General features: G+C 38.3%; 1 protein-coding gene across 1 annotated transcript in view; it reads right to left on the reverse strand.

Annotated features, from left to right (window-relative positions):
• Positions 1-10,635, reverse strand: part of LOC117407400 (microtubule-associated tumor suppressor candidate 2-like) — a 323,947-nt gene extending 313,312 nt beyond the window's left edge. Inside the window, exon 1 of the mRNA XM_034012383.3 lies at positions 10,361-10,635. The gene's annotated coding sequence lies outside the window, so the exon portion shown is untranslated. The remainder of the gene's footprint in view (positions 1-10,360) is intronic.
• Positions 10,636-15,310: the final 4,675 nt, after the last annotated feature.

Here is a 15,310-nt window from a genome sequence, read left to right on the forward strand (position 1 = left end):
GGTATTTACGTTTTTTTCACGTTTGATCTAAGAAAGCTTAAAACTTGGAATGGTACTTCTAAAGTTATTTAGTTTTACCGCTGCAACATGGTCAAAACAGCAAAACTCTTGGTGCTGTATAGAGAGTCTCGGCAGTTCCGCCAAGTTTTTCTAACTTGTATGAGGAACTACTATTCCTCTCATTATAGTAGGGCTCCTGATTTTCCATTCTTGAGAATGGCAAATTCCATTTTTCAAAATGACCAATTCCGTTTTTTTTATTTAAGTCCCTGAGATACTGTAGTTTTCAGGAAAAAATATTTCTTAAAGCAGTCCACTAGTAACAATGTACTGTAGGTCAGTCAACAAATAAAGGTGTTTTGAAAAAAACAGCTTATTGCTTGCATTACAATATACAGTCTAGTCAAAAATGAGGGGCATTATTACAAAAATAAACAATTTTCTAAAATTACAAATTAAATACAATGTTCAGGACACTTATCTCTCCCATCTGTAGTTTCATCTGCAACAACGCTGACTGGTTTATGCTGTACTTGCTGTAAAACTGCTTGCATGTTTTTCTCGTATACCCTGGACAGATATACAGTTGCTTTAGTTAGAGCAGGGCTCTTCAACTAGTTTTTTAAATTTAAGGGGGCCAGATTGGAAAAAAGTTAGGGTGTAGGCGGGCCAGAGTATTTTACTCTGCACATTTTTAAACAATAATAAATATTATATAACTTAATGTTCATATATTGAACAAGACTTACACATTTTACCCGTATCACAACATCACCACGAATCCAAGGCATCAAAACGTTGATCTTGGGTATAATAAAAAATATAAACACTTTGGAGAATAATATATATGTATGTGTATACTATGTTTCTTTAACTTTAAAATCTTTCTAACCTGAACCTTGAAAGACTTTGGATGTGGGTATGTTTTCTCTTTGTTTACTACCAGCCCCCCATCCCATTTCTCAGAGCGTCCATTTCTCAAGGAAGAAATAAACAGTGGCACCTAAAAATGTAATCCTGTAAGTTACTAGAAAATAGATTTATACCGTGTGTGTTGTCCAAAGTTTACAAACCCTAATTTATGGAAGTGTAACCCTACAATTAATGTTGAATACATGTATATAGTACATTCCTATCAACATCCCTATTTATTTATATACACTACCGGTCAAAAGTTTTAGAACACCCCCTTTTTTCCAGTTTTTATTGAAATTTAAGCAGTTCAAGTCCAGTGAATAACCTGAAATGGTACAAAGGTAAGCGGTAAACTGCCAGAGGTTACAAAAAAATGTGTAGGTTACCAAAAACTGAAAAATAATGTACATTTCAGAGTTATACAAAAAGGCCTTTTTCAGGGAACAAGTTATGGGTTAACAACTTACAGCTGTTCTGCAGCAATGGAAGTAAATTAAGCCTTGAAAGTTGATGCTAACAATTCCTACAGGTGTCCCAACTTTTGTTGATTACTTACAAAACCTCTGTCTGTATAAAAGCAGTGTTGGAACAGACTGTGTTACTACACCCTCTTAAGCATTATTTGGACAGTATTGTACTGCAGGAAGTAGTATATTGCTCTCATAATGGTGAGAAAAAGGCAATTAACAAAGGAAGACAGACAGACCATTATAACCCTTAAAAGTGTAGGTCTTTCCTTTAGAGAAATTGCAAAGAAAGCCAAGGTGTCAGTGAGTACAGTTTCCTACACCATCAAAAGGCACTTGAAAACTGGAGGAAACTCTGACAGAAAGAGGTCTGGCAGACCCAAAGCCACAACAGAATCAGAAGACAAGTTTCTGAGAGTCAACAGCTTGCGTGATAGGCTCACAGGACAACAGCTTCAAGCACAGCTTAACACTGGTCGAAGTAAGCAAGTCTCAGTTTCAACTGTGAAGAGAAGACTTCGAGCTGCAGGTTTGACAGGTCGAGTGGCAGTAAGAAAGCCATTGCAAAATAAGAAAAAGAGGCTTACCTGGGTCATGAAGCACAGCCAGTGGACTACTGAAGACTGGAAGTAGGTCTTATGGACCGATGAATCAAAATTTGAAATCTTCGGTTCATCACGCAGGGTTTTTGTACGTCGTCGAGTAGGCGAAAGGATGGTTCCTCGGTGTGTGACACCAACTGTCAAACATGGAGGAGGAAGCGTGATGGTCTGGGGCTCTTTTGCTGGATCCAGAGTCGGCGACTTGTACAGAGTGAGTAGCACCCTGAACCAAAACTGCTACCACAGCATTTTGCAGCGCCATGCAATACCCCCTGGTATAAGCGTAGTTGGTCAGGGGTTAATCCTACAGCAAGATAATGACCCAAAACATACCTCCAGGCTATGTCAGAACTACCTTAGAAGAAAAGAACAAGACGGTAGGCTCCAAATCATGGAATGGCCAGCACAGTCTCCAGACTTAAACCCCATCGAGTTGGTTTGGGATGACCTGGAAAGAAGGGTGAAAGCAAAGCAACCTACAAGTGCAACACATTTGTGGGAACTTCTGCAACAGTGTTGGGAAGAACTTTCCGAACAATATTTGATTTCCATTGTAGAAAGAATGCCACGAGTGTGTTCGGCTGTTATATCTGCAAAAGGTGGCTACTTTGATGAGTCAACAATTTAGATTAAATTTTGTTAAACAAAACGATTCCATGATTTATTTTTTATCTCCAATTGTTTATTTGTTCTATGCTTTAATTTCAGAGTACATTGAGACATTAAACTGCGTAAATTTCAATAAAAACTGGAAAAATGGAGGTGTTCTAAAAATTTTGACCGGTAGTGTATGTAGATGGTACATTCCTAAAATCCCCCTATTCTTCTGTTTTCTAATATAAAGTTCCAAAAGAAAAAACTGTCAGTTCAGCTTGTTACAGTTATGTACTGCTTTGTTTGTGTTGTGCTCTTGTAGCCCTGAATAAATATATTTTCAGACACAAGAAATCACCATTTAATGTGTGCAACAGAAGCATACATTGGGATACCTTTGACAAACAACTGTCGTTATCGGCCAATTGTAATATACGCTAAGACCCTGAGGGTGGAAGACTCACTCAAATAAAGATATGAATGCACAATTAAATAATAATAATAATAATAATAATAATAATAATAATAATAATAATAATAATAATAATAATAATAATAATAAACGCTTCTGCTCGGAACTCAGATACAGGGGAATGGGGAAGAGCTGCACGTCTCACGCGGTCACTGGAAGAATTGGATCAAGCTTGCGCCTTTGACAATTTAAAAATAGCGGATGTAAATATCTCTGTGATGTATTTGTAAGGGTCTTTTAATAGACCCTTTTATTAGAAACAGTTTCCAGACCCTGATTAGCAGTAGTACAATAATAATAATAATAATAATAATAATAATAATAATAATAATAATAATAATAATAATAATAATAATAAAAACTATGTGCCAAGCAAATACATAAAGGGGAATTATCTGACTACAACATTTTAATTTCAAACAACAAAAGTGAACTGGCTCTAGATAAAAGTGTCATGCTAGAAAGAAAACTGTGGGCTCAGTACGAATACGACAGGGCAGAGAAGCAAGGACAACAATATAAAGTTAAACTCTTTACTTAAGAAAACAAATCTATACAAAATATACATTAAAAAAAAGTCTCAAACACATCATGTCTGTGTATCGGTCCCCAATACTAGGACTATATAAAGAAGGCTAGGAAAATGATGTCACAAGTGGGCGGGGTTAGTAAACAGTGGTGCATTTCTGGAGCCCGTAGAGCACTTCAGTGCACTCGCAATGCTTTTAACTTATTCGCGCTTGCCCTGGCAAAATGTTTCTTCACATAATCATATATATATTTGTGTATGTATGTGTATATATACAGTACTGTGCAAAAGTTTTAGGCAGGTGTGAAAAAATGCTGTAAAGTAAGAATGCTTTCAAAAATAGACATGTTAATAGATTATATTTATCAATTAACAAAATGCAAAGTGAGTGAACAGAAGAAAAATCTACATCAAATCAATATTTGGTGTGACCACCCTTTGCCTTCAAAACAGCATCAATTCTATATATATATATATATATATATATATATATATATATGTATATACACACACACACACACACACACATATATATATATATATATATATATATATATATATATCAAAACACGTGCTGAATATCATTCTGTAACAAGTGAAAAACAAAAAACAAAAAATCGATATGCAGCCCAACTACATAAAAAATGCTTGTGGAAACACGGTTTTACTGCATGGATGTTTTACTTAACATATTTACCAATCTAGTTATGATGGAGCTCTATCAGAACAGTGGAAAAAAAGCGACGCTTTTGTGAACTTTGCAGTCTTATGGGAATTGTAGTTCGTCGTGGTGATGTCGTAGAGCTGTTATGGGCAGTCGCTGTAATGGTCTTACATACTTGAACTTTTAACATTTAAAAATAAAACATTAACACACATACATATAACAAATATTTATTCACAAATATTTACGCATTCAGTATCTAAAACTAATTTGACACGGCAGTGGATCAAACCACAACTGTGTACAAAAACACTAAAACTGAAAAGTACTAGTGCATCTCTGATCTCCTGTCCACCCACTACCAGTCCAGCTGCTGCACCACCTTCCTCAGGTTGCCTTTCTAATTTCATTCAGCAGTGCTTCAAATTATTCACCATGATCTTTGCATATGTTGTGAAGGGTATATCATGCTGCAATGATTGTGTTGATAATTGAAATGTGGAATTCAGTGCTTAAGTAGACATTGACAATGACCTTTTAACCCTTTGCCGTCCTATGTCGGACCTGGTCCAACATTACAATTACTCCTGTCAGGGCCATTGTCGGACCCTGTCCGACATCATCAAAAAAACGCAGAAAACGGGTTTCTAGTCATTTTTTTCTCCAGAAAAAGCCGAGAAAACCATTCAATGGCTGAGTGGGAGCGACAGGAGCCGAGACAAGTCGGAAAAAGAAAAAAAAAATGGGCGTATCTCATCATTAGTCATACTTGCCCCTGGCATCCCATATGGGTGGTCATAAGGAAACAAGCTATTGTCTTTTGTTTTGTAAATCACTAGACGGCTAACAGGTATCCAGAGCTGTCGTCTTGGGCCAGCACTACCTGGAACAACACTACTCCAGAAGCACTTTATAATTGTTATCACACACCACGAGCACTACTGCACACATCCGGACTGGTGACCGTGTATTGTATTATTGTGGGGTGGATTTATATTTGGACTGCAATCCATTTATTATCATTACCTATGAGCTTTACACATTGGTGTGTATTGCTGGAGGTTTATTGTTTGGTCGCCAGACCCGGAGTTACAAATAAAAGACCCCTTTTCCAAAACAGAGTATAGTTTCCTGGCTTCTGATTATTTCTGCACTGCATCACCTCTGCACCTGTTTCCAATCAGCAGCCACTTTGCCATGCACGTCAATTTAAATATTGTTAGTAAGAGAACTAATCAACCCAGATAAACATTAAATTATCAATTATTGAATTGTTCCTACAACCTGTTGCTGAGTATCTCAACCACAGATCTTAACTTTAGGTGTATTATACAGACCTAGGCCTTTTTTTTCCTTCTTTTTTATAAAAAATATATCTCTAAAAAAGTGTCAGTGAGAAATATTTTTGCATCCTCAGCACATGACTACACACATTAAAAGGTAAACGGAGATAGCATTCTCCTCTGCTACAGTAGTAAATGCACTAATTACTAGTACAATGTTCTCTGATCTTCAAAAGCAAAGAATATAAAACAAATTAAAACATCAAATCAATACAGTAAAGTAATGGCACTGGCAAGCTTCTCACAGTTCTGAAATGAATCTGAACATTTCTGCTATTAAGTTCTAGGATTCCTAAGCAGAGACTGCAAATTGTGCCAAACAATGTGGTGGTTTTGTGAAGGAGATGTTGAGCCCACCATGCTAGTGACTTTAGCCATATTTGAACCAAGGGCTTCTGAAGTGTAAACACTTTCCTTATTTTTTGTTACAAGTTTAACAGTGCCATGTAACATAGTGTTTATTTTTAAACACTGTGGTGTACTGTATTCAAAATCTGTTTCTTTTTTTAAACTAGGGTGAAATAAAATATTTAGACATTTTGTTTGAACTTATATTATTTGAAGGTAAAAAAAAGTCTGCTAGAGATGAAAACACAGCTATTCTGTTGCGCTTACAGAACTTGAACATGATTATAAATATGGGATATTTATAATCACAGAAGGAACTGAACAGATCAGAAAGCCACTCATCAGAAAGCCATTTGTAAGTTTTAAGTTTGCATTAAAAGTAGTACTGGGACAAATATCAGAATATTCGAACGAAATGACAAAAATACCTTGCGCTTATTTACCATCTCACCAGAATTTGCATGAAAGTTTACTAAAATGGCAAATGAAAAATAGCTCTGTGTGTTATGTGAGAGTATATATATATATATATATAAAACACAGGCAACTAGTTTACTAACTTTCGCAACTTAATCAAGACTCCTCCATCATTTTTAGAGCATTCTTGCAAAGCATCAACATACACATATTTGTGTCTGTCTTGCAGCTAATTCTCTGCTTTCCCTCTGTAAAAATGCATGCCACATTCGTGCAGAGCTCACTCGGGCACCAGCAAATCTACTAGTAGGGAAGGCGAAGTAGGCGTCTGGCGATTGTGCCTCTATGGACAGTGCTGCTCGGTGCTGCTCAGGAACTTTACAGTTTTGAACTCATTGTATAATTGAATACTAATAACTTCATCATGTGACTTCAATCATGTGTCTCTGCTGAACATGGCAGCTGCACCAACGAAGAAAAAAATGCAATGTTTCAGTAAAAGTTTAAAAAGCACTGCATTCTTCTATGCTGAAAAAACTAAGGTTAACCAAATTAAACCAAATTAGCAATATTAAACCATGGCCGTTTCTTAATTACATTATATTATCTGACGATGAAGAAACAAGCTCAAAGCTATTCCCTGGAGGAAACTGATGGCTTTACTGTGTAAAGGATGCAGTCACTACACTACACACCGTTTGTTTCACAAAGATTTTTCTGTCCGGAGACACACCTCTTGTTTAATTTAGCAAATAACAAGGCAGAATTAGCAAAGAAACAATTCGGAGGATTAATTATGCGTTTACATTAAAAGGAGTGCTATTTAAATTACAATCGGGTGATACACTAAACCTGTCTAGAGCAACGAGTCAGTCAACAGCACGCCTTTTTAATAAGTGTTTCATATTTTATCCTGGTTATTATAATGCCAGTAAAACGCTAAACTTAATTTGTGCAGTACTGTACATAGGATTACTCTCACATGACATTGCTGGACTGTTACTAAACTGTTTAAGATGTTTTGTTATTGTAATGACAGCAATGAGCTAAACAGGTCTTTTGAAAACACCTTAATTTGTAGACTGAACTAGTGTCAGTGGAAGACTGTAAATATGATCCTCACAACAGTGCTGGAAATTTGTTTTGTAATATAATTCTTAGGTTTTCCTGCTTATTTTAATGCCAGCAATGAGCCAAGTGATGTTTATAAACATTATGACAGGTCTAAAGTGTCTTCAGGTGCTTTACTTACTATTACAGCAACAAGAGTCTTATTAAAAAGATTAAAAAAATAAAGAATTGTGGTAATATTTACTAATTTAATTACTTTAACTATCAACATTATATTTACCGTATTACTTCGAATTAACGCCGCCCTCGAAAAAACGCCGCTCTCAATATAGAAACGTAAAGGTATTTTTTTCTACCCCTGCTCAAAAAATAAAGAAAGAAACGCGCAACTCTGGCTAAGTACACGACACCCCCGGCCTCAATCCAGCATGTAATACAAACCAATGTACAGACACCTTAGTAAGCAAATGTTGTTTTATAGTACAGTCGTGAAAGATAACCCAAGATGAACTACTTACAGCACAGCAGTCCTTCACGTCCCTTTTTTTTCCAGCAGAGTTCAGTGCCAACACAGCAGGGGATAAAACAAGGGCTGTCTGTTTACCTCGTCGTCAGCTTGGATAGTGAAAACTTAAACTCAGAGGAACTTAGAGCTTTGCCGGTCACTCTAAGCGCTATCCGAAAGCTGGCTGAAGATATCTTCTTGTAGGGGGTTTAGTTGTTTTGTTTTTTATTCAACTGGAATTTTACTCAGTCCTGTACAATTATATAAAAAAGTATGTCGCTTTGTTCTGACAAACGTAATGAGACGGCCAGAGCAGAACAGGGTTCTGTGTTTGCAGAGGAGGATTGAGCACCCCGGATCTGTCGCTAAGGAGCCAGCAGATGCACTGGAGCACTTCCCTGCACTAACACCACAGTTCCATTGGAATAATGTTTTGGGAATATTATTATTTTGGGTTTGCAAGCCCACCGTGTACCCCCCAATACCATTGATGGTAGAGGGGCGGATTGTTTTATTTTGTATTAATACTGTACCGTCTGGACAGTTCCTTTATTGCATCACACCACTTGCACCTGACGACAAGGACATATTTTAGTTTTAACAGAAATCAAACTGATATTCAGAAGTAATATTTTTCGTTAAGAAAAACAATTGCATCACACTCAACTACCATTCTCTCTCCTCTTCTTGTCCTGCCCCATAGCAACCAATACACACTCCTGATTCACTGGTACAGTACTCCCCTGACCTCCCAACGCCCATCTAATAGGCTCTCGTTAACTGTCAGTAAATGTACTGTATTCCAGCCCCAACAACACACAATAGTATAATGCTGCAGATCGGAGCCTCTCATGGCGTCGTTTCTAAAATGCTTTAAATCCTTTAATAAAATATTGCAGTGTATTAAAATGTCGTGTTTAAATTTAAAGCAAATAGTACAATTGTTGAGGTACTTGTGTTGGAAAATTGTTTCAACATTGTATAATGCAACAAAAATAATATATTAAAAGGGTTAATGTGGGCCGAAGGCTTCTCACTGATAATTTACCCTCTCTCAGTCAAAACGGTTTCTCAGTTTCTAAAAAGCTAAAAAGCTTAGCGGGAACGCTGATAAGGAATTTCAATTGTTGAAGTTTAGAAGCAGAAAGCACCTAGCACCCAAGTATAACGCTCAGCCTTATGAACAATTTCCCCAGATCAGAGGAGCAAAGGGTTTGAGAAGTATAAGGTATAAATTACAAAAAGCAGGAACCAGACCACGGACAGCCTTGAAAGTAAGCAGGAGGGCCTTCAAAACAATACAGAAATTCAATGTATTCAATCTGTGAGGAAGGGCCTGAGCATGAAAATAATATTGCAATAATCAATTTTTGAAGAAACACATAAGAAACACATATGCAATCTATACATACAGTGACTGGACAAAATAAATGACCTAACTATACACACTGCTGGTTACAGATATGGGCCAGCATGGACAACTCACAATCAACTATGCTCACATACTTAAATATATGATTTACTCTTAACACTAACACTGACACTGCAGTGCATACCAGAGGTGATAAAAACATGTTTCCCTGTGCACAGCAACCCACTCATCACGACAAGAACACGATGAGGAAGTTAGACGTGGCATGAGCTCAGGACAAAATGGAAAAAAAAGAAAACGCTATATATACAGTACTAAAACGAATGACATTGCAGTAACTATACAGTATATGAGTGACAACAAAGGGTTATAGATGACTGACTGAGTTTACTGTAATGCGCATCACTGAGTCACATGTTTGCTGCCAGGCTATGTTAGGTACTGTACTGTAGTACCTGTTGTTGTCCATCTATACTATTATCTGTTGCCTTTATTCCATTCCAATACTGAATATTCAAAACGCACTGCTATCCTACTTACCCCAGTATAGAGCATGCACTCGAGTGTCTGCAGAAAACCGGTAAACACCGTTTTATACAGATCAAAGGAGCTATCTGCAGACAACTTCTCTATTGCCTTTCCAAGGGATTAATGCTGCAGTCCCGTGTGTACTGGTAGCATCTTAAATACTAAACTTGCATTTGTTTGTTGTTCTTGGTCACAACAGACTAACAAATCACGCTTGTTTCAATAATGTATCATATTATTGTATAAATAATACCAATCTGCTCAAAATATAAAATGAGTAAGTCTAATTCAAAGTTATACGATATAGCATTCCTTTTGTTATTAAAAACCAAAACACAAATAATACTGTCAAAAGGCAAACTAGGTTCCTGCATATTTCGGCACCACATGTATTGCATTGCATTGCTGAAAACCCATTGCAAATACATGCTGAAATGTAGGCTTCATTTCCAGCTCTCGATTTCATGCAACATCTATAAAAATTGCATTAATTGCTGGCACTATCCTTTGGTTTGAGCAAAAAAATAACTTACCTGCTGCTTAAGTACCCTTTCCATGCAAAAGTTACACATCTATTTCCTCCGACTGTTATGCTTTGTTTTGGTGGGTATCGAAGCCTTCGGAATGCAGACAAATGATGGGAGGAGGTAAGTAAACTGCAGGCTCTCGCTAGCGCGCTCTCTCTCCAGCGTCAATCTCACCACTTTCCCTGGAGACCGGTCCAGGGAAATTGTTTTGAAAAGCACATGCACCATCTGGTGGGGAGCCTATAAACTACATTATATGATAGGAAGGAAAAGGAAGGAATTAGTACAGCTGATAAGCAAAAGTATTGTGCATTTTAAGATAAAAGCGTGACATTTTCTACAGCGTTTCAAGGTTTATTTTCAGATGTGGAGCCATCTTGGGTTTGACCTCTGACGACCATGAGAGGTCAATGACCTCGGACAATGATAATTTGCTATTTTAGAACCATGTGTCATAATAACATGGTCATCAACTCCCTAAATTACACAATTTTTATGTGGGTTTCTGTGTCCTGCAGACATCTACGGATTATTTTCAAAGGTGATGTTTGACATGTATTTAAATTGAGAGGTCAATGTACTAAAAAATGCTGATTTACAATTGGTAAAAAATAAAGTAATTTTATGAGAGTTATGGTGGTGTTCTGTCCCACAGAGTTTATTATTATTATTATTATTATTATTATTATTATTATTATTATTATTATTATTATTATTATTTAAAACCACAAAACAAATATTTAGAGAACTCACAAAAAATGTTAAAACACAAAAAATATTTTTAAAACATAAATAATATTTTTTTAAAACACAAAAAAATATTTTGGAGGACATAAAAAATATTTTTGTTCTCAAAATATATATTTTATACATTTTTTCTAATTGTGTTTTGCACTTCTGGGCCACCATAGTGCAGTACTATACTAACACTGTTTTGATATGCTTGTATGTTGTATGCTTGTATGCCACAGTTGAATCTCTTTTGCATGTTCAGCACCTCAGCACTCCTGCAAACACTTTAGTGGTGGCAGCCTTTGTAGAAACTATTAGCACACTAACTTGTTTATCTCTGGTGTTGGTTCTCTCTCCTCCCCTATCACCATGGCAGAGGATGCCGCTGTTCTTTTCTGTGTTCCAGGAGATAATCATTTGAGGGAGTCCAACCTGTACTTACCTGTGTTCCTGGCTCACTCCACCAGAGGGAGCCCAACCACTACTCACCTGTGTTCCCGGCTCACTCCACCAGAGGGAGCCCAACCACTACTCACCTGTGTTCCTGGCTCACTCCACCAGAGGGAGCCCAACCTGTACTTACCTGTGTTCCTGGCTCACTCCACCAGAGGGAGCCCAACCACTACTCACCTGTGTTCCTGGCTCACTCCACCAGAGGGAGCCCAACCTGTACTTACCTGTGTTCCTGGCTCACTCCACCAGAGGGAGCCCAACCACTACTCACCTGTGTTCCTGGCTCACTCCACCAGAGGGAGCCCAACCTGTACTTACCTGTGTTCCTGGCTCGCTCCACTAGAGGGAGCCCAACCACTACTCACCTGTGTTTCTGGCTCACTCAAACCCAGCTTACCTGTCTTGTGGACTTGGGACGTTTTACAGGCCGAAGGGGCTCTGTGGTGCCTTGCATGCCTGGAGCATGGGCACCTCCCACACGTATGCCCCTGGGAAGACCCCCTCTTTATGAAGGCCTTCAATTGGGGTGAGGTGGAGAACACAGAGGAGTGGATCCATCTGAAGGTCTTACCATCAGCGCAGACGGACCAAAACACCTGCCTCATCTGCATAAAAGGGGAGGAGTGCCTCCTAACGCAATTTGTCAAGGCACCAACTAGAGGGGAGGCATGCCTTGATTTAGTCTTTTCAAATAACGAAGACAGAATAACTAAAACAGAGGTCAGAGAACCATTGGCAAACTCAGACCACAACATGGTCTCATTTGAAGTGATTTTTAAAACCCGAAAAGTAATGACTAAAGCTAGCACCCATGCGGTGTCTCAACTCCAACTTCTGTTTCCTGTGTCAGTGAATACCCACACCCCATCACCAGAAGACCAGACGTTGGAGTTGAGACACAGCACAGGTGCTCAGATTTATTTGATTTAATTATTTTTGTTGCGGTGCAATGATTTATTTTAGCCTGCAGAGGGCGCTGTTGTCCGTGGTCTGGCTACCAACTATGGTATCCAGAACCTACGGTAATACCACGGCAGGGTACACAGTCCAGAACAGGTGCACTCGCAAGTGCTCAAAGAATAATGAAAACGAAAAGGCAAAAAGAAAAAGGGAAAATAAAACACAGTAATGAAAACTACAAAATAAAGGTGCTGCACTTTGCAGCAGGTTTTTCCCCAGTCGCCGCTACCCGTATGACCCGAGTCTCGGTCCTACACTTTACTGTTCCTCAGGTAGGTTTTAAAACACTATCGGGGTCTGCCCAAGGATTCCCCACTTTCTCTCTATTTCTTAGTTTCTTCTCTTTAAGTTTCTTTTGGGACTTTTCTCCTGTCCGTCCGTGTTCTTTGCCGAGCTGCGTGACCGCTAGCTCGCTGTTCAGGTTCAAAGGGGCAGATCTGAGGAAACAACAAAGTATTAATTTATAGGACCAGCAATCCCCCCAAGACCCGCCTCCCGGCCACTCAGAGAGAGGGAAAGCCCACACACCCTCTTCCCCACCTCTCTGTGTCACTGCCATGATTGGCAGGCGGATCCCGTGGGACTGCCGCCCTCTTCCTGCAGCATCGTGCATTCGTCAGACGGCCAGTCCAGGTCTCCCCTGTTACAGTTTATATAAATGTTTTCCTCCCCTTTAAGAACTCTAGTACATTCTTTCCTGTTTCTATTAAAAGTTTGCATCCTAGGTGACACCACCACGCATGTGTTTATATGCACCATACTGCACGCCCCTGTCTGAAAATAAGGCACCAGGAAACACAAATGTATTAATCCATAACTTAAGCAGTCTTACAGAGTGGAGTACAAAAATACACCCTTAATGTGTTGACCTTTTTTTCTGGGTGCCACTGCACTAGTAGCTGGTATTATCTGAGACACAACATTGTTCCTTGAACCTATTGATCCATTATGCTTCCCTTCACTGCTGTTCCTAAGTATACTATATGTGGTAACTTCATTTGCTCATTGCATTTCCTGCTGACTCATTGTTCTCATTCCCCAGCATCATGTTCTTTTTGAGACCTCAAGTGACCCAGGAAACTGAGGGGCTTGTAACTGAAGATGGAGTCGACGAAGGAAATGAATAAGCAGATCCAGTGTGTATTTACCTTTGGGGGGGAGTCTTGTGATTTTCTTTGTCTTGGCAGAACATGCTGCCAAAAATCAATTGCATAACTCTGTATATACTGAAAAGGGAATTTAAAACAACCTACAGCAGCAAATCAAACAACGATTTTGGAATTCTGCAACAATAGCACTTACATACAAAACACAGGAAAAAAAGATTTGCATGTTCAGTTATAGCACGTTTATCAACCTCTAATTGAAAAATAACCACTTGGTAGAATACAAGTTGCTACGCAATGCTTTTTGCCATGTATAACGATAAACCCCTCTTCTATGATATGTCATGTCAGGTATTCACCAGTGCACAATTAATCGTTACGTCCGTATTCCACATGTAAATTAGTACATATATGCATACTGGATTCTGTGGAGATGCCAGCTGTTTTGATTATCTGTGTTGCTCTGCCCTGTTCATTAACATGTGGGAAGAGATGGGTAACAATCAAGTGTATTAGAGACACTTTGTCCAGAAATGCTTTGCTTGCTGTTCTCTAACAGCTCATACCAGGTGTGAAGTCAAATCTACAATATACACTTGTGTCAACACTTGCAGGATCATACATTTGATTTCTGTCAAAATAGAGGCGAGGGCTCAAACAAGTTATACTACTAATTTGATTTACATATTGTATATGATCAGAATTGAAGGCAGGTAATGATAGATTGGAGGTTTTTGACAAGCGTGGTTCCTTAATCCTGGAGATTGAGTGCATCTTCAATTGGCTACACGTGTTATGGGGCTGCTAGAAAACCGCTAGTGGAGCTTCACTGGTATGGGCTGTGTTATTGTCCAATGCTGATAGCTGCACTAGCTTACTTTAGACGTAGCTTTATAGTTTCATCAACTTAGACCCAAAGAACACTTGGCTTGTGTTAATTTGTAGTTAAAATAGTAATGGTCTCATAATCTTCTATATACTGCGGAAGGAAATGTAAATGTTGCAAAAATACTAAACTTGATTCTCCCAGTTGAAATACACTTTTTTTTTAAAATATGACTGTGCTGTTTTTTTCTGTGTGTAATTTCTTAGTAAATGTTTAAATGTACAACTGCATATGTGGCAAGAGTGTAGTTTTCTATATTGAAGAAAACTTCCAAATCACCAATTAAATTGTTCAAAAAAGAAAGGTCCTTTCCAATGTGCACCTCTATTACAGGACGTCTGTGTAATTCTTTAGGTTATACTGCCACCTTGAGGTGGATACACCAGGAATGTTCACAGAGTACTGTAGTTATTCCATGAGTTAGCCGAATAACCCACGAGCCCCCAGAAGGGTTGAGCTGGGTCGTTTACAGCTATTCTCATGAGTGAAGTAACCACACACTATGAATGTTCATGGAGTATTCTGTTTATATAACACGTACAATGTATGGAAAATAAATCAGTGAATTAATTTCCTTAGATCAAGCTCTGCATCTGTATATCAACAGGCATAATTTGTCATTCTGTCGTTGGATTTGAATGAATGCAAGATGGATTCCAAAACCTGGGACCACCAAATACGAAAAAAGTTATTTGATGCAGGATCTCTCAACACTTATTTTATAAGTATGTATACTGCCATTTTAAAAACCTGTTTGGGTTTGTAGGCTGTTTTATACTGTATAACCTAACTACTAAAACTGTGGTGCTGTTAACAAGT

This window comes from Acipenser ruthenus, chromosome 8 (assembly GCF_902713425.1).
Source record: "Acipenser ruthenus chromosome 8, fAciRut3.2 maternal haplotype, whole genome shotgun sequence".
In the NCBI taxonomy this organism is placed as follows: domain Eukaryota; kingdom Metazoa; phylum Chordata; class Actinopteri; order Acipenseriformes; family Acipenseridae; genus Acipenser; species Acipenser ruthenus.